The 27,036-nt window shown below is 35.4% G+C and overlaps 1 protein-coding gene across 1 annotated transcript in view; it reads left to right on the top strand.

Moving 5' to 3' along the window:
• Positions 1–27,036, top strand: part of LOC132702019 (uncharacterized) — a 64,488-nt gene that overhangs the window by 18,597 nt on the left and 18,855 nt on the right. Inside the window, exon 2 of the mRNA XM_060670416.1 lies at positions 5,026–5,055. The gene's annotated coding sequence lies outside the window, so the exon portion shown is untranslated. The remainder of the gene's footprint in view (positions 1–5,025; positions 5,056–27,036) is intronic.

The following is a 27,036-nucleotide window of genomic DNA, read 5'->3' on the forward strand; positions in this document are numbered from 1 at the left end:
TTGAAATACTCTGAAAATTGGGAATGAAATATTGCAAGTTTCAGATATCAAAAAGCATGAAAAATATCGCAAATATTTGAAATACTCCGACAATTGTATATGACATAATGCAATTAGTTCAAATTTGGCAATACTTCCGTAAATATTTGCAATATTCTGAATATTGCGGGATACATTTCAGATATCAGAAATATCGTGCAAATATTGCAGATATTTATTTCAAATATCAAAAAGCACTGAATGCTCATGATTTGGAGGTATACGCGATATTTGAATTATAGGCCCTCGCCTAGCTTTCGGCCGCGGGCCACACCCTGTATATGATTTTTACAGAACCGTGCGTGAGCGCGGCCGCAAATCATACGCGAACCGCGCGCGCCAGTGCCGCGTGTGCACGGGGGCGGCGAGAGCTGCATATCGCCCACGACCTCGCTTCCTGTATGTCGCCATCAAGACCACGAGCTCTGTCACGCCGCGTTCCGTCGATCGTATTTTGTACAGGTGGTTTATTTCTTGTCGCCCGACGCGAATTATCGTCGTTTCACTAACCTACATCAGCAGTAAATTATCGTCCCATATGTACCCGCCATTATATACCCGATTATATCAGCGGCAAAACAAAATCGATGGTCACTTGTGGTTGAGGACAAAATAATATAACAGGAAATGAAATTCAAATATTTGGAAATTGAAATATCTGAATACGGAAATATTGAGACTGGAGTAAGGAATCAAGCTACAAGAGCGTCTATGGCAGCAGCATACCTGAACTGTACCATCAGCCAAAAGCCCGGATATATAAAATTGCTATTAGACCTATACTCTCCTATGATTATGAGATATTAGATATTAAACGAGTGTGCGGGGGTGTGGGTGTTGGATGAAAAGATAAAATGAACATATTGATCGTAGACAGAAGAACGAATAGTGAAAATATCGAGTGACAAATCACCAACAGGACGAAGGAGCCTTGGAAGAGCTAGGAATAGGTGGGGGCGACAACCTCCCATATGACTGAATGAGTGTAATAGGAAGAAGAAGAAGAAAAAGGTATTGGAAACATCATTTAGGAATACCTCCTCTAAGAAGACATGCAGTTAATTAAACGGGGTAGATTCTCAGGCCCACGAGAGGTTGGGATAACCTTTCGGAAAGAAAGACCACCAGTCCAATGGGACGTGAGTGGCGGGGGGCGACAGATTTTACACGAGGTAAATCATCGATTGGTATTGTATCTTTAATCGGGAGGCGGCGGGACAATGAGAAACGTCTAGCATAGTGTTAACAACGGACTCAGAATAAGTGACGTGTACTATGTTTGTGAGCTCGATATGGCTCCATGTGGCCGTAGAACCTCAATTTTGCACGGAGCGTCAGCGCTTACTAGGGGCGTCGTTATGATATGATAATGATATGAATAAGACCATATATCGCTACAGTTATGGTCTCTTCATAGATATAAGAAAGTGACCAATTGCTTTTGAACGGATTATCCAAGGGTGGTCAATAACACACAATGCAACAAGCTTGTTACTTTAATTTATAATTAATAATTAGTAAATAATAATTACCTTAATTAAAAATAATTAGACTATTACTTTATTTATAATAGATAATATAATTTATAATTTATTAAATTATAATAAATAATTAATAATAAATTAATTAATAATTACCTTAATTAATAATAATAATCTTTTTGCATTGTATGTTAATGACCACCCTTGGATAATCCTTTCAAACGCAATTGGTCATTTTCTTATATCTATGAACAGATCATACTTGAAACTTTCTTCGTGATCCTCAAGGTCACCAGACTTAGTGCCTACTGAACAATCTTTACTGTGTGCTGCAATTTCTATATCCCACGGTATATTTTAGACACCGACACGTTACTTTTATGCCCATCACTTCCTTTGTAGTGGAATTTACAACCCCGTCGCCGATAATCCCCCTCGGAAAGACCATAAATATTTATTAACATTTACAATGGTGTCGGCTTAGGCTTTCGGGTCCCAGATTATATACATTGTCGGCAATTGTCCGAGTTAATTTGCTCGAGTAATTAAATGCCGAACACGAAGGCATCCGAAAACTTTACGACGTCATCACCGGGTCATCATCCTTATCTGCTGCCGTTGAGAACATTTACAGGATCGTTTCGGCTACCCCAATAAAGGATTCATTTTGGGCTGTAGCTAATTATGGATTTAGACCTGTGGTACACCTAAAGGTGTGCCTCACCACAAACTGGGTTCTGTTAGGATCATATGAAAATATTGAAAGAACGTCTGAATAATTTTAAATTTAATCATAGTTGTTTAATGGCGTTCAAGATAACGTTCAGTATAAATGTTGGTAAGCATGTGTCTCCGAAATTAAACATCTGGGAATATTTTGTGATATCCCGCAAATACTAGTCTTAGTTATGTAAACGGCTCCGCTTTACACAAATATTTGTAAAAATAACTAGACGTAATAGTAAGAGGATGTGGCGGAGAGCGTTAGAGACGTCGACGTTCGATTAGACAGGAAGCCTCCTCGCTAAGCATTTAATGTTTGCCTTTGGCGTTAATCATCTAACGATAGGCAATTTTTCGCAAATGTTTCACCGTTTTTCGTTTGTTTTCGCCGCGTAAGTCTCGGACGATTGCGAAATCGACGCGTTCCGTTACGAACGCGAACGACCTTGAGAGAAATGATATTAGTTTTGCGGCGTCTGAAATTCGCACTCTTACCTGATCGGCGGTGTATCCGTTTAACGGTGTCTTCCCGGTCATCTCGCAACCTTGTGCAACCGTGCGCAAAGAGATGCCGAATTTCGTATCGTATTATTACGAATATGCTGTGCGAATTGTACCACGCGCAGGATAAACTGCAGGGGACTTATTGTGTGTGTGAAGGAATTTCAATTTGGACGAACTCTAGAGGAATTACGATGTAACAAAGAATGAGAATATATTGTAACTGTAACTGTATATTATGCAACAAGTGCGGTAATTTGACTCACGAGTTTATTTGGCACAAGCGGAGCGAGTGCTTAATAAATGAGTGAGATAAAGAGTTTACCACACGTTTTGCATACTATACTCTTCTACGATCGTCACGAAAAAATTACAATTTAACAAATTAAAAATAATAACAGATTATTGGATTACTAAATTTCGTACCATTCTAACAAAATATTTACTAGTTGCCACGAAACCTATTCGTTTGTCGTTCCGATCGGTTCTGCTATTGTTGTCTATTTTTAATTGTATACGGTAGACAGAGAGCCATGTATTATTGGATATGTCATCTAAACAACGGAATAAACACAATTTTAAATCGTCATGTTGTGCGATAAAATCCCGGAAATGTCCGAAGTGCCTCAGATAAGTGGGAAACGAAACTGATGTGGTAAAGTGACGCTTCCCGCACGGTAAATCGATGTATAATTAGGCATTTTACAGACGGGAGTAGAAAAAAAACCGAATTATACACCGATCTAGCCTGCGTGACGCGTCACTGAGTTTCTTGTCCCGAGGATTCGAGCCACTTCGGACATTTCTGCGATATTATCGCTCGGGTTTGGGAGCAATCGGATTATTTCGGAGATTTTACCGCACGGCTTCAGTTTTAACGTTTGTCAATTCTGACGGTGATGTGGTTTTTACAAAAATACACCCAAAAACTAATGGTCGTAGAAAAAGTGCAACATAAGAATAATAATATATCTTTATTTAAAGTATATGTACATACATTAAATAGAGTCTAAATGACAATATTTATAGCAATAATTTTGTGATCTTGGTGTAAAACTCTTCCATAATGTATGGTTCCATTCTGCCTAGAATATTAAAAATTTCTTTCTTTAAGATTTTAACAGCTCAAATTTTCTGCATCCATTCCGTGATGTTGTTGAATATTTTTATGCGCCTGCGATAAGGACACTTTTCAGTCCTTGTGAGTCGATGGTGAGGAAAACTAAAATTCTGTGTTCGTGTTGCATAAACAAATTGTGATTCATTAGGAGTAAAAAAGAATCAATTTTTTAAAAAGTACACGACGCACTCCTGTATGAACACTGCAGTTACTGTTAAGATATTAAGTTCTTTGAACCTTCCTCTGCACGGCTGTCTACTTTCTAGACCTTTCTAGAACTTTTTCAATGTCTCTGCAGCTCTCATACTTCCATATCTAATATGACGTTCAAAATTAGCATGATATAACATTTTTTTAGTATCCATACCTACGTAGTTTTTTAGAATCCGAAACGTATAACATACGTTTCATTTACCCACAACATAACTAATAACCAGTAATATAATATTTTCTAATGCATATAATTAGGGAAATTTACTTCGCGCCTCCAAGTTTACCAACAATAGAAACAAATATTCAATATTAAATATTCAAAATCCAACGTAATTTACGTTGCATTTACAAATACAAAATTGTATAGAAAGGGCAGGAGTGCCCTTTCTATACAAAGTAATAGGCACATTTCTCTCTCTCTCTCTCTCTCTTTTTGTGTTTGTCATTGAAACTGATACATACTATTAATTTTCGATACGGCCGCCAGAAATAGTCTTGCCTTAGAAATAAATGCCTTGGTGCTAATTGTCCAAATTAGCATTTTTTTTTTATTTCAACCGGGAATATCGGAATTTGGGACATCCGGTCGCTGACGTTGTCCCCGATGATTCACCGCTTTTTTTTGCGTAACACTTGATATGAAACAATCGCGAATCACGCTCGTTTGCGGTCGCTTAATTCTTGAGCCGTCCGAAACGAAAAAAAAATGTCGGTATTTCCTCAGATTACCATCTCGAGTCGTAACAATGACTGATTCTTATGTACACGCGGTATAGTTTTCTGATTTTCCGCGGACTCAAGAAACTTTTCGTTTTCGCGAAGTCATCACAACTTTGGATGACTCGGTAGAGCAGAAAAGGAATCTCTCGACACCCGACGTTTATTGAAAATTTCACGATTTTTTTCTTTTGCCGATTTAAAAATGTAACCTCGTTTATTTTGTTGCAGGACGCACTCAGGCGAGAGGATCCTGAAAAGGTGAGTGGAAACTGGCGAAATATGATACTTAGAACCGTATAAACCTCCCATGTAGGTCTCAGAGTATACTCAATGGCCTGGCCATTATGTCTAGTTATATAGACTTATCTATTATAATTTTTTTATCACTTCTTTAGGGCTCATACCTATGTACGCTACTTAAGTTCAGATTCAGTTTTGTGTTTTATTACGTTCCCAAATGAACCGTGTAGTATAACTCGGTAATATGCTGTGTTGTATGCAGATGAAATAACTTAAATTCTTGGTAAAGGAAATGTAATACAGGATTATGATTTCGATTCTCTCGATGCCTTAACCAATGCCTTGAGTGTGGCATACGTAGAGAGTATATTTCCTTCTTGGACTTAAAATAGATATAGGTTTCATAGGAGACCAACGTGTAGTAATAAGTTTAGCAAAATACTGCTATGTACTTGCGAATGTAAGCAGCAATCTAGACATTGATATTGACTTTTATTTTGTGATAAGTTTTCTGATTTGGACAGGATTTGCTTCTACATGGAATGAATGGAATGACGATAGTTCTGGATTTGTTTTTGTGGAAAATAATATTCTTAATTTCATGTATGCACTGGATTCTTTTATGTTTTCGTTTAAAAATACGTACATAAACCTTTTACCTGCGAGCAGTATTTTCACCTGTATTCAAAAAAATGTCAACTATTCCATAGTTACGAAAATATAAGGCAAAATATATCTCGAAAAGGCCCTTTTTCATTGAATAGATAAATAAATTAAATCTCTACTTCTAATTTGTATATGGACGCAGATGAACATCTAGAAATGCTGTTTTTTTTGTGATTGGCTTTAGACTACTTTAGACTAAGTTCCATGCCATTGTTCTATGTATTTTGTGTTCCTCTTTTTTATCAATTCAACTAATTCTAAGTATAAAGAAATTTATACAAATATGTCTAAAAGTAGAAATAAATTTAAATGGAAAAATAAAACATTTTCGATTGCAAACGAAGAATAACTAAATAAAAGCACAAAATAATTGTGCCTGGAAAGAATAGTGTAATGAAAGTATTTTAACATTGGAAATGTATTTTGAGTTTTATAAGAAAAAAGGTCGAAACATTAAAATAAAAGTTTTAAGACGACTTGTATAATTGATGGTGTATACCCCGAAAGTGGAATTTCTCGTGGGAACCTCCCTTCACAGAAAATACAAATTTTACGCTTTTTTTCTTTTTTTTTAACGCTTTAATCTACACGTTTGATATATGAAGAGCACTCACGTTATTCCTTTTTCAGATTGGTTATTTTGTTTTTTGTCTCTTCTTATCTGTATTTTGTTTGTAGTGTCTATTTCATTAATTTTGTTCACTACTAAAACTATTTTTTGCTTCTTTTTGTTTTGTTTATGTTATATTTGTGTAAATATTTAATTTTTCTTGTTAAGAATAACTTTTGGGCATAAAAACTAAAAAAAAGTTTCCTATACTTACAGTCACTGTATCGTTGTGTTTTCATTATGAAGATCGTTTCAAAAATAAGAACGAAAATTGAGTTAAAAGAAAACTTTCCGATTCGTCGAAATTGGAACGCCCTGTATAGACGTCGTCGGCCGGCAAACCAAACCAAAAAAAAATCTCTCGCTATCTCGCCGATCTACAAAATAATTCCCAAGGAATTTAACAACCCGAAGAGAGTGAGACGATTTATGGGGGTCACAAGGCTCGGACGCGGGGCCCATACGCCGTCGTTCGCTAACAAAAATTATACGTCCGTAATGTTTTCTTCGCTCCGTCGACATTTTTCTCGAAAATCGAGAGGAACCGCGTCGGGATGTCGCGCTGGCCGTTCCCGAAGCGTATCGATCGCCACACGAAACACGGACAAACGAACGAGAGAGACAGCGAGAAGAAAAAAAGGTTGCGATTTCCGAGAAAGACGGCATCAAACGGGACGCCGCGTATTCATTCAGTTTACGAAATTTTGGCCCATGGCGCTAGAATTCCGAAACGTCTGACAGGCGAAATTCGTATCCCCATTGAGAGGTTTCTTCGAATCCGGGCAGGCCTCTTGAGTCACCCCGTAGCGGATGCTTGCGTGTGACGCACGAAATTTTGCCCGGATTTGATCAAAATCCGTTTTTTGAAACACGGTTCCGTGTCTTTGGCCCGGATTTCTTGCGGGATATACTATTCCTGCCATCAGATCATCGCCGAAGCTAATTCCTATCTAAGTCAGGACTTTTTTTTGTTTATTCGAGTATCATGAAAAATTAGAAAGCTGAGCGCTCATTTTTAGCTTTTAATAACGTTTTTAATAACGATACCAATTACTACCAAATTAGCTAGACGAATGAGGAGAAGAAAAAGAAAAATTTAGCATTCAAAACACTCAGTTTTAATTAGCTAGGTGGGTGCCCAGTGTAATTAATTTATTATTTATTAATTAATCGAAGTAGTTTAGTTTTTTATTGGCGCTTATAATTCCGGACGTCCAGCGGTTTGGTTATATAGCTAAACCAAACAAAAAGTATTAAAAGCTCGAGCATTCCGTCAGTTAAATGGACTAGCTAATTCTGAGAATTGAGTGACATAGTTAGTTTTCAGGTACATCCAAGTTAACAAATTTACTGATCGTATGAACTAAGAAAACTCAAATTTTTGAAGTTAAACACAGAGCTGCTGTCTATCCAAAACCCTTTACATTAATAGATATTCAAAATGTGGAATGAATTAGAGAATAATTTAAAAAATTACAAAGGCGAGAAATTTAACATATATCATATAAAACTAAAATCGCCCAAATAATAATATTTGTAAAATATCATCATATCATATGGGACACTAGTATAAAAAAAAATAATTAAATTTTATAAGATTCTTCCTCTCAACTATTTTTTTCTCGGGCGTTCTTTCTTTTGCGTCCAAATTGTAGTCCTTGCTTTCTTTTTTTTTTTTCATGGTATTTTTCTGCTTTTTTCTTTGAGTTTCTGCATTACATATATTTATAGTTGTTTCGTGATTTTTTCAAATGTCATTTCAAAATTCCTCTACTAATTTTTTTGTTTGGTTAAAATCAATATAATACGCATTTTTCAGGGTTTGCTCGCATTTTCTCCCTTCTTTGAACGGTATCCGTTTTTTAATTGAGAGGGAAATCCTTTTTTTTCTTATTATTATTTATTATTTTTCATTATGAGAATTCTAAGAGTTAAGTCGAGTAGTTATACATAATTCTTAAGTTCTTAATGTTAAATCCACTAGTTAGATTTGAAATAGCTAAGTCGCATTGAAATTAGCTAGAAGGTAGATGCTGAGAGCTAAGTCTAATTAGATAGTCTATTTTTATACTTTCGTTTATTGGGATGGTTCTGATAGCTAAATTGAGTGTCTAGTTTTGAAGTAGCTAAGTCTAATTAGTTAGCCTATTTTTATACTTTCGTTTATTGCTATCCAAGTTCCATATTATCGAATAACGAGTGACAAGAACTGGTAAGTTTATTGGAACGGTTCGGTAGTCTGTAGACGTCAAAATACACACATACAAACATCGAACCGTCCATTTCAAAGGCCATTATTGTAATCGCGGCGGTCCAAACCGAAAAACGCCAAAATCTCTGTCCGCGTCGACGAAATTCCGGGGCCCTCTCTGGCAGGCAGGTAATTTTTTTATCGGGCCCATTCATCTGGCCAAGCATCCGCGGACACGTATACCTACATATGTTGGCTTCAGTTTACACGGCCGCCTTATCTGTGACATTTGTTTTACATTGACCGCGAAGCGGCGCGACGACGTTCGTTTGTTTCGTCCTTTTATTTTTCCTTTTCTTTTATTTCGAATGAGTTACGGTCCGGTCCGTTTGGCGCACGGATTCCTTTTCGGTCCGCCTCTCCGTTGTCGCCGCGTTGTCGCTTTGGCGCGAAAAATTTAGAATTTAATTCGGCCACATGACGCTTGGCTATTTTAAAATGGACTGAGCTCAATTTGGCTGCTGCGGCGCGATTCAGTTAGTTACTGGTTGATTTTGAGTTGGCAACTGATAAATTTGAAGTAGATTTGGTTGCCATATCTTTGACTCCAGCTGGAAAGAATTAGCTAGATATAATTTTATTGGAACCCGGAATCCACTGTTCTTTGTTGGCGATTTTTTAGATTGGAATTGAAAAAACACACTTATTTGGGTATATTCGAAGTTCTATTTAATTTTTCCAAACTTTATTTCAACCGACAAATAATTAGCGTTAAATTTTTGAGATAGAAATGTTTACTTGTTTTTTGATACATTTAGTAATCGAAAAAGCTTAGAGTTCGTTGTCTAACTTTAGATTTTAAGCAAATAATACTAAAGGCTACCTTAGATTTAGTTATTTGCCTGTTGATTTTGGATTGCGAATTGAAAAACTTTTGATTTGGTTAGTTTTGGTTAGCTAGCTGCGTTTCCCGTGTTTAGTTGAATGGCGGATTTTGAGTTATGAAGCACAGAACTTATCTGAATAATCATGCTTTGGGTAAGCTGTTTCAATTGGTTAGATTTAGTGATTGAGTATGAAACTTTAGCTGCTGAAGCCCAGCTCAGTTAGTTAGTTAGTGGTTGATTTTGAGTTGGCAATTGAAAAATTTATTTGAGAGAGTCAGATTTGGTTGCTATCTTTGATTCCAAGTGGGAAATAATCAGTTAGATATAATTGTAATGAAACCTAGAATCCACTACTTGAGTCAGCGATGTTTTTTTTGAAATAGGAATTGAAAAGCGTTTTTTGGTGAGTTGATATGATTTTTGGTGGATTGTGAGGTAGGAATTGAAAAAGAACTCTTATTCGGGTATATTCCAGGTTTTTGATTGATTTCAACCTGCAAATAGCTCACGTACTTGAGTACTAAATTTTAAGATGAAAATGTTCAGTTGTTTCTTGGTAAGCACATCGAATCAGCTAGCTGAGGTAGATGGATTCTGACTAAGTAATGGATGAAGTTATCCGAGTGACTTGGAGTTGGTTGTTTAACTTTAGATTTTAAGCAAATAATACAAAATGCTATCTTAGATTTAGTTATTTGCTGGTTGTTTTTAACTATCTTAAATGGGTTTGGTTGTTATACGTTTGATTTCAAGGCGAGTTAATGGAAGTGGATCTTCAATTTTGCAAATTCGCTTGCTGAGTTTCCCGTGTTTAGTTTATTGGCGGATTTTGAATTATGAATTATGAATTATGAAGCAAAGAACCTATGTGAGTATAACTCATGCTTTGGGTATTGTAAGGTAAGCTGTTTGAATTGGTTAGATCTAGTGATTGAGTCTGAGATTTTAACTACTGAGGCCCAATTCAGTTAGTTAGTGGTTGATTTTAAGTTGGCAATTGAAAAATCTATCTGAGTCAGTTAGATTTGGTTGCTTTGATTCCTTGCTGTAACAATCAGCTAGATATAATTGTGGTGGAATCTGGAATCTACTACTTGAGTCAGCGGTGTTTTAATTGTTTGGTGGCGATTTTTGAAATAGGAATTGAAAAGCGTTTTTTGGTGAGTTGATATGATTTTTGGTGGATTGTGAGGTAGGAATTGAAAAAGAACTCTTATTCGGGTATATTCCAGGTTTTTGATTGATTTCAACCTGCAAATAGCTCACGTACTTGAGTACTAAATTTTAAGATGGAAATGATCATTTGTTTCTTGGTAAGCACATCGAATCAGCTAGCTGAGGTAGATGGATTCTGACTAAGTAATGGATGAAGTTATCCGAGTGACTTGGAGTTGGTTGTTTAACTTTAGATTTTAAGCAAATAATACTAAATGCTATCTTAGATTTAATTATTTGCTGGTTGATCTTAACTATCTATTTTAAATGGGTCTGGTTGTTATACGTTTGATTTCAAGCTGAGTTAATGGAGGTGGATCTTCAATTTTGCAAATCCGCTTGCTGAGTTTCCCGTGCTTAGTTGATTAGCGGATTTTTGAGTTATGAAGCAAAGAACCGAGGTGAGTATAACTCATGCTTTGGGTACTGGTAAGCTGTTTGAATTGGTTAGATTTAGTGATTGAGTGTGAGATTTTAGCTGCTGAGCCACAATTCAGTTAATTAGTGGTTGATTTTGAGTTGGCAATTGAAAAATCTTCTGAGTGATGAAGATTTAATTCTTGGAAGTTTTATTTCAAATTCCATTCGCTCAAGTGTTAAATATTGAGATGGAAATATTCAGTTGTATTTTGATGGTTTTTGGCAAATAGATCAAATCAGCTAGCTGAGTTAGGTATATTCTGACTTAAAAATCGAAAAAGTTATGCGAGTGACTTACAGTTGTTGTTGAACTTTAGATTTTAACCAAATAATACTAAAGACTATTTTATTTTCTGGTTGATTTTGTGTTGCGAATTGAACCTGAATGAATGGATTTATTGTTATTTCAAGTGATTTGGGTATTGGATTTGGAGCTGTAACAATTAAGTTATTTCTTGGTTGATTTTGAGGAAGGAATGTGTTCAGATTGTAGACTAAGGTGGATTCTGCGTTAGTAAAGATAAAAGCTATCCGAGTTACTCAGATTTTGTTGTTTGGTGGTGGATTTTGAGCTAGACATCGGAAAAACTCTTTGAATTGCTTAGATTTAGTCATTTAGTGTGAAATTTTACTACGAATATATAAAATGTATAAAACGGAGAATGTCTACGTCTACGTCTACGTCTACTTGCGAGCGAGTCTTGACTCTAGAGTTTATCAGTGCTGTCCTATGGAAGCTATCAAAACTGTACGAGAAATTCGAAGTTGTATTTAATTTTTCGAAACTTTATTTCAACCGATAAATAATTAGTGTTAAATTTTTGAGATGGAAATGTTTAGTTGTTTTTTGATAGATTTGAGTTAGCTGGATCTCACTTAGTAATCGAAAAAGCTATGCGAATTGCTTAGGGTTAGTTGTCTAACTTTAGATTTTAAGCAAATAATACTAGATTAGATTTAGTTATTTGCCTGTTGATTTTGGATTGTGAATTGCCAAATTATCTATCTTTGGATTTGGTTAGTTTTGGTTAGTTAGCTGCGTTTCCCGTGTTTAGTTGAATGGCGGATTTTGAATTATGAAGCACAGAACTTATCTGAATACCACTCATGCTTTGGGTAAGCTGTTTGAATTGGTTAGATTTAGTGGTTGACTATGAGATTTTAGCTGCTGAAGCCCAGTTCAGTTAGTGGTTGATTTTGAGTTGGCAAATGAAAAATCTATCTGAGTGAGTTAGATTTGGTTGCTATATCTTTGATTCCAAACTGGAAATAATCAGTTAGATATAATTGTAATGAAACCTAGAATCCACTAGTCTAGCCCTAACGGTCGACGGCTAGTGGATGAAACTAGTTAGCTTTAGCTCTTTGGTAGAGGGATTTTAAGTTAAATTTATTAAACAATAATGAACTAAGGAATAAAAGAGCTCAACTAACTATGCAAAAATAATCTAATTAGCCACATAGTTGTTCTCTATATAGTGAAAGAAGTATCGGCAGTTAATGGCGGTCCACTATTTTTGGCAGGCCACTTTCTCATGGAAAAAGTCGATTAATGGTTTGCGGTGACAAAGGGTGCCGTTTGAGCGTGGACTTGGCACCCCCGTCGCGTTTCTCAGGATCGTTTTTCCCAAAAACGCGACAGGTAACCGCCGAAAATATGCGGATATGTTCGATAGCCGGGCGCCGCGAAGATATATTTTACCTGTATCGGGGGAAAAAATCTCGTAAAGAGAGCCGCGCCCGCGCGAACACTCGGTATCGAGTGACGGGGGTCAAGGGCGTGACCCCGTCAAATCGATATATGACATCAGAGAGTTTATGCGATACCCGCATTTCAATTAATTCAATTAAAATAGCATTGCGCTTATTGAATCTCTAGGCGTGCGGTGACGATCGGCCTTAAACAATGCCCGACAACACTCGGTTAATTTTCTCGATACATTTACTACTTATTTAAAAAAAATAGCTTTACATTTTAGTTAGTTAGTAGATAAATTACTTTAATTCTGAATATTCCCCATCGTTTATTCATATATCGTAAGACGACAAAACTTCGAGTTAGTTTGTATGAATAAACAGACTTGGCAAATATCAGACCAAGGGTTCCACCCTAGTCCAATTCCCAAGCTGATGACTCATCAGAGATTTTAGACTACAGAAAGCTCAGCTACACCTGATAAAAAATGCTATGCTCAAACTAAATATCGACTAAACTGGACTTTTCGTCTCCATATTTTCGTCGTGTCTCAGTTCTGCGAAATAGGAGTATAACTCGCAAATCTCAGCCAAAGGGTTCAACGGGGCTCCATCCTTGGTAAAATTTCACTTCTAATGCACGTAAATGGTGATGCATCAGTTGAACAGATGATACCTGATTCATTACATATTCAAGATTACAGATAATAATGTCATGTTTTTTAGGCTATTTGAAATCCTTAGGTATCCGCTTGGACCCATAATTTGGAGGGTACAAGTATGGGCTCGTTATTTTTAAATATTATTAGATTGTTTTATATGTAATTTATTTTTACTTGTTGTCTATGTTCTTTTTGACCCTTGTTGTGTCTGTCAGTTGAAATCGAGAGTTATGTAAAACAAAGGAGAATGACTTCTTCCATACTACGAGTAACACGAGAAACAGAACAGCGGTATCTATCCTTTCTTATAAAACTTGTTAACGTTTCGCCAATCATCCTGCTGGCTTCTTCAGAGCTTGACTGAAACTGGCTCCCATTTTACTCTGTACCTGCTTATATATTGTTTGAGGGAGGCGCAGCTAAATGAGGGGTGATCCCCATATTGGTGAGTCGCGGTTAAAAAAAACAACTAATTGCATTGAACAACAGCTACAATCCGTCCATTATAGATAAAATTATAAATAAAAAACAAAACAAAAAAACAATTACATACATAGGAGAACCTAGTGAAAAAGTTTCAAAACATTTGTCGAAATGTGGTTTAAAAATAGCTTTCAGAACTAATAAAACAATAGGAAAATTTTTAAAAAACAATGAAACAAAATGTCCAAAATCTCAAAAATCAGGTGTCTACAGGTTGAAATGCGGATCTTGTCCTAAAATTCATATTGGACAAACAGGTAGATCCTTCGAGAAACGCATTAACGAACATAATTATGCTACACACTCAAACACAGCAAAACACATTTTTGACGACAATTTTTATATTTTACATACAGCCACAAAAAGTAGAAAATTAAATTTATTGGAAGCCGTGGATATTAACAAAATGAGACGTTCAAATGTATTGCTTAACGATCATTTAGATTTAAATACATCTCCTTGATAGAACTTAAATTTTCATAACATTAATTAAGGTTTTAATATCGTATTTTGATATATATAGTAGCAGGTAGTTTGTAAATATTACATTTGATAAAGACACGGTGTTGTCGAAACAATTGTCATGTAAAAATATATAATTTCTTTTTGCTTGGTGTTCACTGGTTGGCGAAAAGGTTGTTTTTATTATTAATGTACCTCGTAAAAGTTGTTTTAAAGTAATGGGAGTGCCTTTTGAAATTATACTGACAAGGTGTCTCTATCAGTTATAATGTGGTGAGAGGTACATTCATTTTACAAAAACCGTATTTTTTCATTATGCGTATCCATTTAAATCCAGGAAATAGGTTTGAAATGTTTACAATTGGCAAGTAAAATTGACCCCCATGGTTAGTTTTGGTTAATTACACAGAGTAAACTGTGGTTAGGCTGCTGCGTTGTTGCAAACGTATTATTAAAAATATGAGAACCAAGCCCGACTACAATAAAACAAACTCCAAGAAATGAACGCGTTTGCAAATTAGAGTAAGCAGAAATTAGAAATGTTAAGAGTACGCGTTAAACGAGATGATTAATTTTAACGGGACGCGAAAAATTCCCACAAATTCGACTTCCGCGGAAACATACAGGGTGGTCGCGATTGGTGTGTTTTAATAGGAAAAGACTATTTCTAAACTATGGGCCATTTTTCCATTTTAGGTCATTTTCAAAATTGCTGATAATTTTTTTGAAATTATTAATATTTTGAGCGAAATAGGTTCCCATTTTTCTTTATAGTTCTCAAATATAAGTGGCATTTAGGTGACAATGTTAAGTAAAGACATAACATTTATTCTTTATTGGTTGCTGTGTTCTGTCACAGTGAGTTGCAGTGGCCAAACCCATTTAATATTTTAAAATGTACCGAAATCGCGAAAAGCATGATAGTGATAAAGTGTTACTTATTTTTAAACGAAAACGCAACAAAAACATTCACGCTAAAATTGCCCTAATCTAATCATTGTCTGTAATTAATTTTTACAGCTTGTTTCACCAGAAGTGTTTTGTATTCTAATAATTACGTCGTGTGTTACATTAAAATGACTGCAATGACTGGATCTTTTTTAAGTAATCTAAAATATTAATACTATTAAATAAATAATATTAAAATAAAAATATTGAATAGTTCCTTAGTTATATTCTGTTTCTTTATAGAACTGTAAAACTTAGTGGTATTAGCCGTATTCTGGTATTGTAAATCCATAATGAGTGTGAAGGGTCCCGAGAGTGTTTAAAATTAGAATTCCGACAGTTGTTGACAAAGTTTGTTCTTGAATATGACTAGAAAATAATTTCAGATAGATAAGCTAACAAAGAAACTACTGGAGATTAGAAAATTAAAAAAAAAGGAATATCTTAACAATACTTGGGTAAATGAAATATAGAAATTTTACGTTATCCTTATTTTTATATAGGTTTTCATTTACTTGATCACTATTGTCTGTCGATCTATCTATATCTATTCTAATAAATTACCTGCCAATGTCACATGACTTTCATTCAACGCACTCGTCTTTCTCTTGAATGCAAATTAGTGTCACCCTAATTTAGGTTAAGTTCAAGGTATGTGGGTCTGAAACTGAAATATGAAATTTATTGGAAACTATCATTGTAATTTACCTGAACCTTTAAGTGTTCCATCCAGTTTAATGCTCCCCGTCATTCCAGATTTACATTTTATTCGTCTCAAAATATAGTTAAATTGTTCTCTTACGATGGCGTAAATTGACAGCTAAAAGCACGGCTTATTTATCAATTAACAAAAAAATGCGGTTTTTAATATTTAATTTTTAATATTTAAATATAAGCCGTGCCACGCTCAATAGAGTTGTTTGTTGCATGGGATTTGAGTACCGCCAGGTGGACAAGTAGTAATAGAATCACACACTTGGAGATTTAATTAATTAGCAATTAAATGATATGGATTAGACAGCAGATTCATAACTTCCTTGAAACATGGTTCTGTATCCAAAGAATGGGTTGATTTCTGAACTGTCAGACGAAAGCACCTTCATATAACTAACAAATACACGCTGGGTCCCAAACTGCGTGTTCTTGGCTGCAAAGAATATGGGGATACGGAAAAGTTCAATACAACACATTACAAAAATTGAGGACTCTTACATTTCTATACAATGACGACTCTGATGGTGAAACAGAATTATATTTATTTTATTACTTAAACTTAAGTAAACCAAAACTTTTTTATTATTACTAAAACCTTCCAGCCAGCACGATGAAAATTTTGACGGACTTTCCCAACAAGTTAATGAAAACTGAAGTAGAATACGCTGTATATCCATTCAATTTGATCTGAGTTGACTAGGCTTTGAAATATTAATTTAAAGTTAATTCGGAATTAGACACAACAATGTTTATTTTTGCAACAGAATTAAAAAAAAAATAATAAAGAACAAAGAAAAATAAATAAAATAAAAGTAAATTTTATAATTTGAGACGGAATATACCAAGGAATTAATAAAAACTGAAGTAGAATTTGATCTGAGTTGACTAGGCTTTGAAATATTCATTAAGCAAATTAATAATAATAACAATGTTTATTAGCAATACGATTAAAAAAAATTAATAATGAACAAATAAAAAGAAATAAAAATAAATAAACAAGACGTTTGGTTTCTTCTCTATTCACTCACTAATACTCTCCAAACACAAACCATACACCACATCAGCATAGATAAAATGACTTTAAACCAAGAAGTCCGCAAGTATCATTTTTCAGGGAGCAGAGGAGCACCTAGGAAACGACATATTTATCTGCAGACAATTACAACAGCAGAAAGTTTTCGAAAATTGAACTGAGGTGGCTTTTACTCGATGAGAATCCATTTATAAGAACTAAAAGTTCAGATTTTCACGAAATTATATATTTTGAAATGTTAAATTTGATAAAGACACGGTGTTGTCGAAACAATTCTCATGTGAATATATATAATTTCGTGAAAATCTGAACTTTTAGTTCTTAGTGATTTTCAAAAAGTTTTCCTCGAAATTTTGAAGACGTGCAATTTTGTTATTCAGACAGATTAACCTGGAAACGAAAATTAGAAATTTGTACAAATTGGTGTAGAGGCAATCAAAATTTCGAAAAATTCAATTCAAAATACAAAATGTTGAACATATCCTAGTCACAGGTAACTTGCATAATTTCGGGCAAAAGTCATCACGATGAAGATTGAGACAGACTATACACCAATGCTCAAGAAATTTTCGTATGTAATGTTACCGTCAATTTTCTAAACGTTCGCACAGCCTGTGTTTACCATGATGAGACCGACATCGGTTTAGTGGCCTATCGATGGGGTGGCATACGGCCACGGCGAGTTATTTATCAACCGCCGGCCATTTTTCTCGGGATTGCGAAACTGATTGCGTAATAATTACGATAATTGCGGCAATTACGATATTACGGGGAGGTATAGAGGTTTTAATTGCTGTCCAAAATAAAACAGAAAGCGTCTCTCGGATGCTTACACGGACGGCGACGGACAACGCAGGATCGCGAAGTACGAGAAAAGTTTCGTCTTGTTTTACCGCCGCGAGAAATGAAATAGCGATTGTTCGTTTCAATTACTAATTTCCGCCGAAAACACTTCGCTACGGGGAAAAACGAAATTTCTAGAACAATAGACGAGCGTCGAGAGCCTGGCCCACTTTTCCAAATCACCTTTTCAGCCGAAACCGATAGCATAAATCTCTAACGGTGAGTTATGAAAATTCCCGGAAAACGATACGTACGCGCCGTCGACCCGGAGTATGTTTCCCCGAAATCGATCGGGTCCGGAAAAACGGGGTGAAGGATAAGTTCAAGGCCGACTCCGGGTCGCGTCCCCGACGATTAAGGATACGTTGCACCCTTCCCCCTCCCCTTCACCCCAAAGTTTTCCTTTCTTCGAACCTTTTTCGCCGGCGCGACCTCGTGGCTCGATTTCGGGTGATAATGACAAACGAGAGGTCTGGGTTAACGGTACTCGTCATTACAGCCCTTATAGTAATAATAATAGCAATAATAATTGGGTATAATATATTATTTAGACTCATTTCTACAAAGGCCACTAATTGCTAAATTCATCTCTATTGTAAACTGCGGACTGTGAAAGGGTCTGCTTAGGTCAATCTTTAAACTTCCGCTTAGACATTACAGTCACTTACATATTTATGACATATTTATCTAGCTCATTACCCTCACACATTAATTTATTTCCTCCGTGTCTAAAAAATTTTTCAAGAAAGCAATTTAACCCTTTGCACTTGCATATATGTATGTCCTTTCGCGAGTACCCTGTACTCGGAATATTATTTTTTCTACTTATCTGTCTACTCCGATTTTTTTATATTGCTTTTCTTTTAATTAAAAAAAAGTCGCTTTATACCATCTATGAGATTTTTTTTTCAATATTTTATTATTATTATCATAATCACTACCATTATTATTAAATAAATTCGTACACCGTATGGACCGTTCGAAGCAGTCAGCAATGTGTAGTCAAGACTTAGACAAGTGTCACAAATATACCTAGTTTCCCGCCTGCTGCCTTGTCCTTTATTATTTATTATTACCATTTAGCCGCTCTTCTGTATCTACAGATTATGGTCTGCCAGAAATGTTGGACCTCTGCATAATGTTTTTTGTCATCTCGTCAACTAATTCCCAAACAAACTTTAGATGTGTGACTGGTTTCTTGTTTTGGCCCACGTTTTTAGTCGCCAGAAAAATAATTTTCGCCCCCGTTTTAAAGACTTCCTCAGGAAACAGTATGATAGATATGATAGAATCAGGTATAAATCTGCGGTTGATTTGAATGGTACCTGCCAAATGAACATTTAGTTTTAACAATTCTTCTGCAAATGGCAAGCTCGTATAGCATCTATCGGTGTAAAAATGATATCCGCTTCATCTTGGGCCAATAATTTTTGAGACTGATGTAACACTATGCTATGCTATATCTGGTGTTAGCATCCGCCATTACATAAATTCGTATCCCCCAGTTCGTAGGCTTGTTAGGATTGTAAGTTAAAAAACTAATTTTACCCTTAAATCCAACAACAGATTTGTCTACCGACATCTCCCTTGATGGAACAAAATGTTCCTTGAATTTCTTGTCCAAATAATCTAAATAGTGACCGACTTTCTGAGTTCTAGCCCTAAGGGAGATGGTTTTCATCCAAGTGGAGCATCCAACAAATTTTTAAAAATTGTTGTCTTCAAAATATGTTACGAAAAAAGGTACATAGAAGTACAGAAGTAAATAGAATCCGGTCTGGTACCCGATCGCGGCATGTGACGTCCTGCCGTGGACCAAAATTACCACCGTTTTATTCACTATTGCTTGAACTTGATGGTAAAGGTATGGTTCTCTGTCTTTTAGTAACTACTATTAGAGTCACTCATATTACCACTATTCGATCAGGCGCGTCAATATAAAATTCATTTTCCAATTCGTCTTGTAAAAATTTCTTGGACATTTGAAACATTTTTTTTTCGAAATACGGTCGAACTTCGATAAGTCGAACTGCGATTTGACACATGAAAATTTCGAGTTATCAAGACATCGAGTTATCAATAAAAACTACAAATGCATGTACTTTTGTGAATGGACATTTATTCATTCATTTTTAAAAATGGGTTATACGTTACATAAATGCCCTAATATCTATGATTTTTGAACAAAAAACGAAAATTATGAAATAGCAGTACATATGTATGTATATATTTACATAATATATGTACATACAAATGTATTGTATATGTATGTACATATTAAAGTTCACTCTTCCACTGGAAAAAAGTCAGTTATTTGTGACTGACGATCAGATTTCTTATTTTGGTTTTCAACAAAAGCTTCAATTTTATTTAAACAATCATAGAGGGAATCGGTTGTGTATTCACTGGTTTTCAAATAGGAACGCATTTTCAACCAATTCATTTGAATTGAAGGTGGTTGCTGAGAATCATCTTCCAATTCCTCCTCCATCGTGTCACTTTCGCAGTCATCTTCGATGTTTAACTGTACCGGTTCGGATATGCGGGACTCGATAATATCTTCATCAGTAGGAAACTCTGAAGTAACAATATCCTCATCCGCAGGTATAAAATCGTTGATGGTGCTACGTCGTCGTCTTCACTCTTTTCTTTCAGGCGTTCACTTGGGAAAATCAAGGGAATCTCATCTTCTTCTTCCCATTCAGAATACTGACCAAAGTGTAATGTTATTGTTTTTGTTTTCTTCGAAACGTTCCATTGCGGTGATGACTGAACGTTTATTTTTCAAAATTGTAGACACTGTACTTGCCGACATCCCATACATCACAGCTACATCTTTATTTCATGAGCCACTGTCCACTTCTTTTATAACCTTGAATTTTTTATCAATAGACAAAGCTTTTAAAGTACATTTTGATGGCATATCAACAAATGGAAAAATCCAAAAATGTCTTTAATATAATGTCTAAACAGAATAGGGACAGTATTTTTCACTTAGTATTAACTAGTAAGTCATACAAGTGAACTTAGCAAGCCAGAAACTGAACTGCTTGCATAGATACGTTAAAAAGAGAGGTTAAGATCGGCACCAAATGTTTCGTTCGAGTTATCAAGATATTCGAATAATCGAAGTTGGAGTAATCAAGACAAACTAACACGCATTTCCTACTTTTGACGTTATTGCCAACCAATTTGGCTCGAGTTATCAAAAATTTGAGTTATCGAAGTTCGACTGTATACACCGAACTTTACCCAATCGTGTTAGTTATAAAACTCAATAATATTCAAAATGCAAAATTGGTGCACATTTGAATTAAAGTGGTCGAAATATATACATCAACAGATATTAAATAAACAGCTTACAATGGCATGTATAAAATAAATATCATGCTATCTTTTTCTTTTACGTAAACATGTCGCCAACGAATATATTTCATTATTGGGACTCATTGCTAGGAAGGCCATTCTTTTTTGTATTGTAAACTCGGGACTGTGAAAGGGATTTACACTGCAAAAGGGGCTGCTTGGGTTAATTTTTAAACTTCCTCTTAGACGATCATATGCAGTCAGAGCAATTGCACGGTTACGTCATAGTATGACATTTTTATCTAGCTCCTTACTCTTACACATGAATTTGCTTCCTCCATGCCTGAAAAAATTACCACGAAAGCAATTTAAAAAAAACGGCAAGAGGCTCCTCTAGGCGACTGCTTTCTACAGCTTTCTACAGATCTATGTTTTGTTTTCAACATGAATGTGTTTCCATGTCAAATTATTGGTCATTATAATTTGATTGTCTTGCGGATTTCTTTTTAGTTAATGTTTGTATTTTGTTAGGTGTTTTCTGACGAAACATCCAGTCTACTAAGCTCTGTGAATAAATTATCTGTCTATCTATCTAATTGTATTACATTTTATTACATTAATAATAAATGCCCACATCGTGTCATAAATGTATCTTCCATTGTTTTTTTTAACTGAACTAATGGTTGTACTAAATTCATTTATTTTAAATTTATTAATTATCAAAGCTGTCAACAACAATTTTAAACGTTCTGTGATATTTTGAGACCAATAAAATCCAAAAAAGACCCTGAAATTGTTTCAGCAAAATTAAAATGTGACAAATTTTAACACTGATACATTGAAAATGCATGCTCGTCACAAATTTTGAAAGATATTATCCTGAAAGGGGAAGTATAATGTGTAAATCGTAAATAAAATTATATTTACAATACTGAAGACAATTCATTGTATATACTGTATAACAAGGGGCCGAGAATACTACCCTGAGGGACTCTCACTGTAACCTGAACTACGACTGACGAACGGTTATCATAAACCACCCTTTGGTTTCATTAGTTAGTTAAACCAAACTTTTTAACTAAACTAAGACTGGCAATTTGAATCATGTGACTATGAGATGAAATAACCACCACCAAAATAGAAAAAAAATTGAACGTTCCTTTGGAACAATTTTAATTTAAATCAGAATAAGCCAGCCCACATGTTTCTTGTATAAATATAATACGTAAAAACAAGATAAGTTTTGACGGAATATAAATTATTTTTTTTTCTTTTCAGTGGGCTCACCTGTATTAAAATGTTAAATATTTTAAGAAGCTGTTTACCATGCTTAATTTATGAAGCTATTTAGTAACTGTCATTAAAAATTAAATTGAATGGTTGGCTCTTAAATGAGTAATCCTTTTTTATTACTACGTTTTCGTAACTACAAACTTCAACGTCTTCCATCTTCCAAGCTTAGTGTCTATTGTAAGATTCAAGAAAATGCAAAAAATATATATTTTGTCTTTACTTACCCTGGAAACCCACCTCCATAATAAAAAAAACCTTCACCGAAGGAAACAAATGTTCCGTTTTATCCGAAACTATTTAAATTTATCCCGATGCCCCTTTAAAGTGAGATAGTGAGATTCGTCTAAATTTTATTGGTTTCTCTTAGTTTTACGGTCGTCTCCCTTTTGTTTCCTACTTCTGTTCAGCTTTTCCGATATTCATTTAAATCGGAATTAAAAATGTTTTTTTCCCCGGCTCGATTCCGTGAAAACTATTACGTCGGAAAATACCGTATCGGATTCGATCGCCTATCGGCCGCAACATACCGAGTGTTGAGCTATACGGCTAGGACAAGGTCACCACACGAATGTGATTCACCGTCAGCGATTCGTTTCGATGTCGTTCGGAACCAGCTCCGGGTTTTCCGACGTCGACAGTTCCGGAAAATCTCGCTAATGTACATTTCCGGACGGGTTTGGCCGTTCGACCGATGAATTCAGAAGTGGGATGAATTAGGTAATAAGTTTGAAATGGTTCGAAATAAATAAAAATATCGCTTAATGGCGTAGCAAGTTGCATTAACTTGTAGATCAGTATTGTAATAAGCATAAGATTTTTCTTCTTCTCTACTTCTATTGGCAAGACCGTTAGGTCAAAAAAAAGTAAGGTTAACTACGCCGTTGACCCAATTTTCCGTTATGTCCGTTTTCTGTCAAGTTTTCTCCAAAACTATATGTTTCGAACGAACCTTGACGCAAGGATAAGGCTGTTATATCGAAGTCTTTGACTTCATTTTTTTACTCGTAGGATTGATTAAGGGTAGTTTTGGTTTGGTCCGTTCAAATTGGATGATGCCGCGCTTTCCCTCGAAGGGATCGCTTCCTTCAGATAGATAGCCGTCGCGTTTGTGGTATCCCGACGGACTTAATACAACAATTTACGCGCACAAAAGGTGTAAGGAAACAATTACCCTTTTGCGTAAACCGCCCCGAACACCTGGCCGTTATTTTATTTCCCTTTGAAGGCACGGAAGCTTATATATGAATAGCTCACATATAAATAAGTTCGGTAAATCAAAGAACATTTTTTTTTCGGTAATATACGCGGACACATCGATTGGTAACTTCGATTCTAGAGCAAAACAGGATCATCTTCGTTGAGTTCCTAGACGATTGTCCTAAAAGGGTTAATTTTGGCACTAGCGAATTCTTGACACTGAAGACTGCCTGCATTTTAAAAAAATAGTTAATGAGTTCTTCATTGTTGGAAACGCTCTATTGCAATCTTTCTTAATCTCGATGGGAACACGATCCCTCTGTTTGAACCCCTGCATCTGCTAGAGAGTGTGCAATGAAAATTCGTCCATTAAATTAAAAATGAAAATTATAATTATCTGAATTTTTGCATCAAATGCTCGCTCTCAGCGGCGCTTCTATATAAACTTTTAGGTTTGGTCACTTTGCATTTTGAAATATATAAGTGTACCTATAAGCTTCAGGAACTGCGCGTGCCCTCGATTTTAAATTTACTCAGGTAGCGGCCATAAAACCGCGGGGGTAATAACAGTTAATTTTAACGCAACCCTCCATAAACAACGCAAACAAAGACGTCGACCTTTGTTTTTCTTTGTTCGAGACATCTCCGGCGGACATCTTGACTAATAGGCCTCAAACGTTTTATCTCCCTCAATTTATGGGGTGGCGACCACGGAATATTATTATCATCGCGTGGAGGCTACGGTGTGAAAGAATTTCGTTGGTCTGTGGTCTCTTGGGTTGCTTGAAGGCTGGGAAGTGCCAATTTTAGGTTAATGTGTATCGAAATACAAGCGCTAGCACGGCCTTTCTAAGGTTCCTAAGTCTCCTATCATAGAGTCCAGATAATTTTATACGATTTGTCAACCATGGTTATGGTATTCAAATATAAATTTTAAAAAATATCTAAATACTGGAAAAAAATTTGTAGCAAGTGCAAACATTTGCTCGAAGAAAACCATTTATCGAAATAATAGGATAGTAAAAACTTTCAAAAATATGTATAGGAGATGTGTTCAAAAATGAAGGCAAAAAGTTTTATCAAAGCACTCGAAGCACTTCTGATAAGCACTTTCTGGTATACCATTAAGTTCCACGATAATCAAAGAAAACAGTTAGCAAAACTTTGAGATTTGATCGAACTTGACGTACTTTTTTGGTCTTGGCGATTCTTCCATTGGGACGACTTTGTTTTGCTTTCGACGTCATAACCATATATCCATGATTCGTCACCAGTTATGACCTTTTTGAGCATATTTGCAACAGCTCTTGAGCGATGCGCCTTCGACGGTCCTTTTGTTCAAAATGAAGCAGTTTTGGAACAGAATTTGCTGCTACACGTTCCATGCCCAAAACTTCGGAGATAATGGCATGACACGAGCCAATAGAGATGCCGAAGTTTTCAGCCACTTCTCTAATAGTGATTAGACGATTTTCCAACACCATTTGTTTCACTTCTTCAACACCTTCATCAATTATTGACGTACTCGGGCATCCAGAACGAGGTTCGTCATCGGCGTCTTCTCGGCCATCTTGGAACAGCTTGTACCACTTATAAACATTTTTTTTGCCCAAAGTACAGTCACCATATGCCGTTGTCGACATTTCAAGTGTTTTGCAGCACTGTATTAAATTTTTTACACAAAATTTTATGCAAATCGTTTGTTCCATTTTATTTGATAGCAGAAAATCGCCGAGAATGCAAAACACAAAAAAAGTAAACGTGTAAACGGGCTGAAATTGTGAACATTTGTTAGGGACATGTGTACCAAGATAACAAAGAAAATATATCGAATGTACGTAGTCCGCCCAATTACAAAAGCCACCTTACTTTTTGAACATACCTCGTATATATGAAAAAGTTGTAAGCTAAAGGTTTTTTAAATATTCTCTTTTTAGGCTTGCAGGATTAAGGCGTAACATTCTTAGTCTTAGTTATTTCTTAGTCTTACCGCCGAATTTTAATTAAAGGGTTTGCAAGGAAACGCTTAAAGTGCAGGATTGTCCGGGCGGATCGTGTTCTCGGCCTCCGTCGACCGAATTATTAAAACAAAATTACATAATCCTAGCGGCATAATTAATTTTTAAGTGCGTTATTTCCCAAATGCGAAAAATTTCAAAATACTAATCGTTTCTACGCGAGATATCGAATGCAGCAAGCTCGACCGTTTGGAAAGTCCGCGTTTAACTCGAATTATTGATACGTTCGTTGATTACGACGATTCGGTGCAAATTACAATTAATTAATTAACTTGCAAAATTACCGGCCTATAGCTTTACCTGCCATATAAGAACAAATTTATTGAACTCGTGAAAAAGTCATAAATTAATTAATTAAGGCATAAATTGTAAAAACAAAAAATATGCAGGATTAAAAATTATATTAAAAGCATTACAAACCAAAATTAATAGCAGAATTAAAAAAGAAATGCAAATAATGAAAAACAGAAGGGACACTTTTGCTATATTTTAAAAAATAATGCTTTACCGGTTTTTGTTTTACTTTTTATTTAAACATTTTATTTTAATACTAATAATAAAGAAAAAAAAAATCCAAATATACACATTCTCTTATAACATAAGAAGGAAAACTGATATTAAAATAAAAAATGTACATTGTGTTAGTTGAATTTTCGAAATGCAGATATATTAACAAGATTGCTTTCGAAAAATCATCACTGGGCGGGGCAAGTTCGTAGCGCGTAGCGCGAAGCAGCTTTTAGTGTAAAAGGAAAGAGCTTCGCGGTTTCGTGTGGTAAAGGAACGCATTGTTTTTCTATCGTGCTCCTGCGGACCACTGGAACTTTCACAAAATCGATGTAATTTAATAATAATGTATAAAATATCCTTCACATCTCGTCGAACTTCAAAGTTACAGCAAACATCGGTAAATATTAAACTTTGCACAAATAATAGCGTTGATATTTTGTCAAATATCTCGCGCCCCGTATAATTGACGAAACTCGAAACTCTCTAGCGACACGGTTTACGATACTGTTCAAATAAAATTATCCCATCTTTAAGGGTTTTTCATTTATCGCCAATAATTTACCCACAAAAACGGAATTTTTTTGGATATTTTAGATGTTTTACCCATAAACGACACACCCTGTATATGATTCAGTTATTGGTCGAAGTAGAGGTTATAGCCCTGGATTTTCCACGTTTCCTGGTTCAAGAACTCTTTGAAAATAGTAAATGGCTTTCCAGAAAATAAGTTTTTTCTGAAACCGTGCAGTATCTCGTCTTGACAGCCCCCGAAATAAGGATTTCAATATGGATTTTTTCAAATATCCCGGCTGTACCGTGCGTTCAATTTAGCTTGATAACATTTTA

Source organism: Cylas formicarius, unplaced genomic scaffold (assembly GCF_029955315.1).
Source record: "Cylas formicarius isolate icCylForm1 unplaced genomic scaffold, icCylForm1.1 PGA_scaffold_5__7_contigs__length_24384050, whole genome shotgun sequence".
Taxonomy (NCBI): Eukaryota; Metazoa; Arthropoda; class Insecta; order Coleoptera; family Brentidae; genus Cylas; species Cylas formicarius.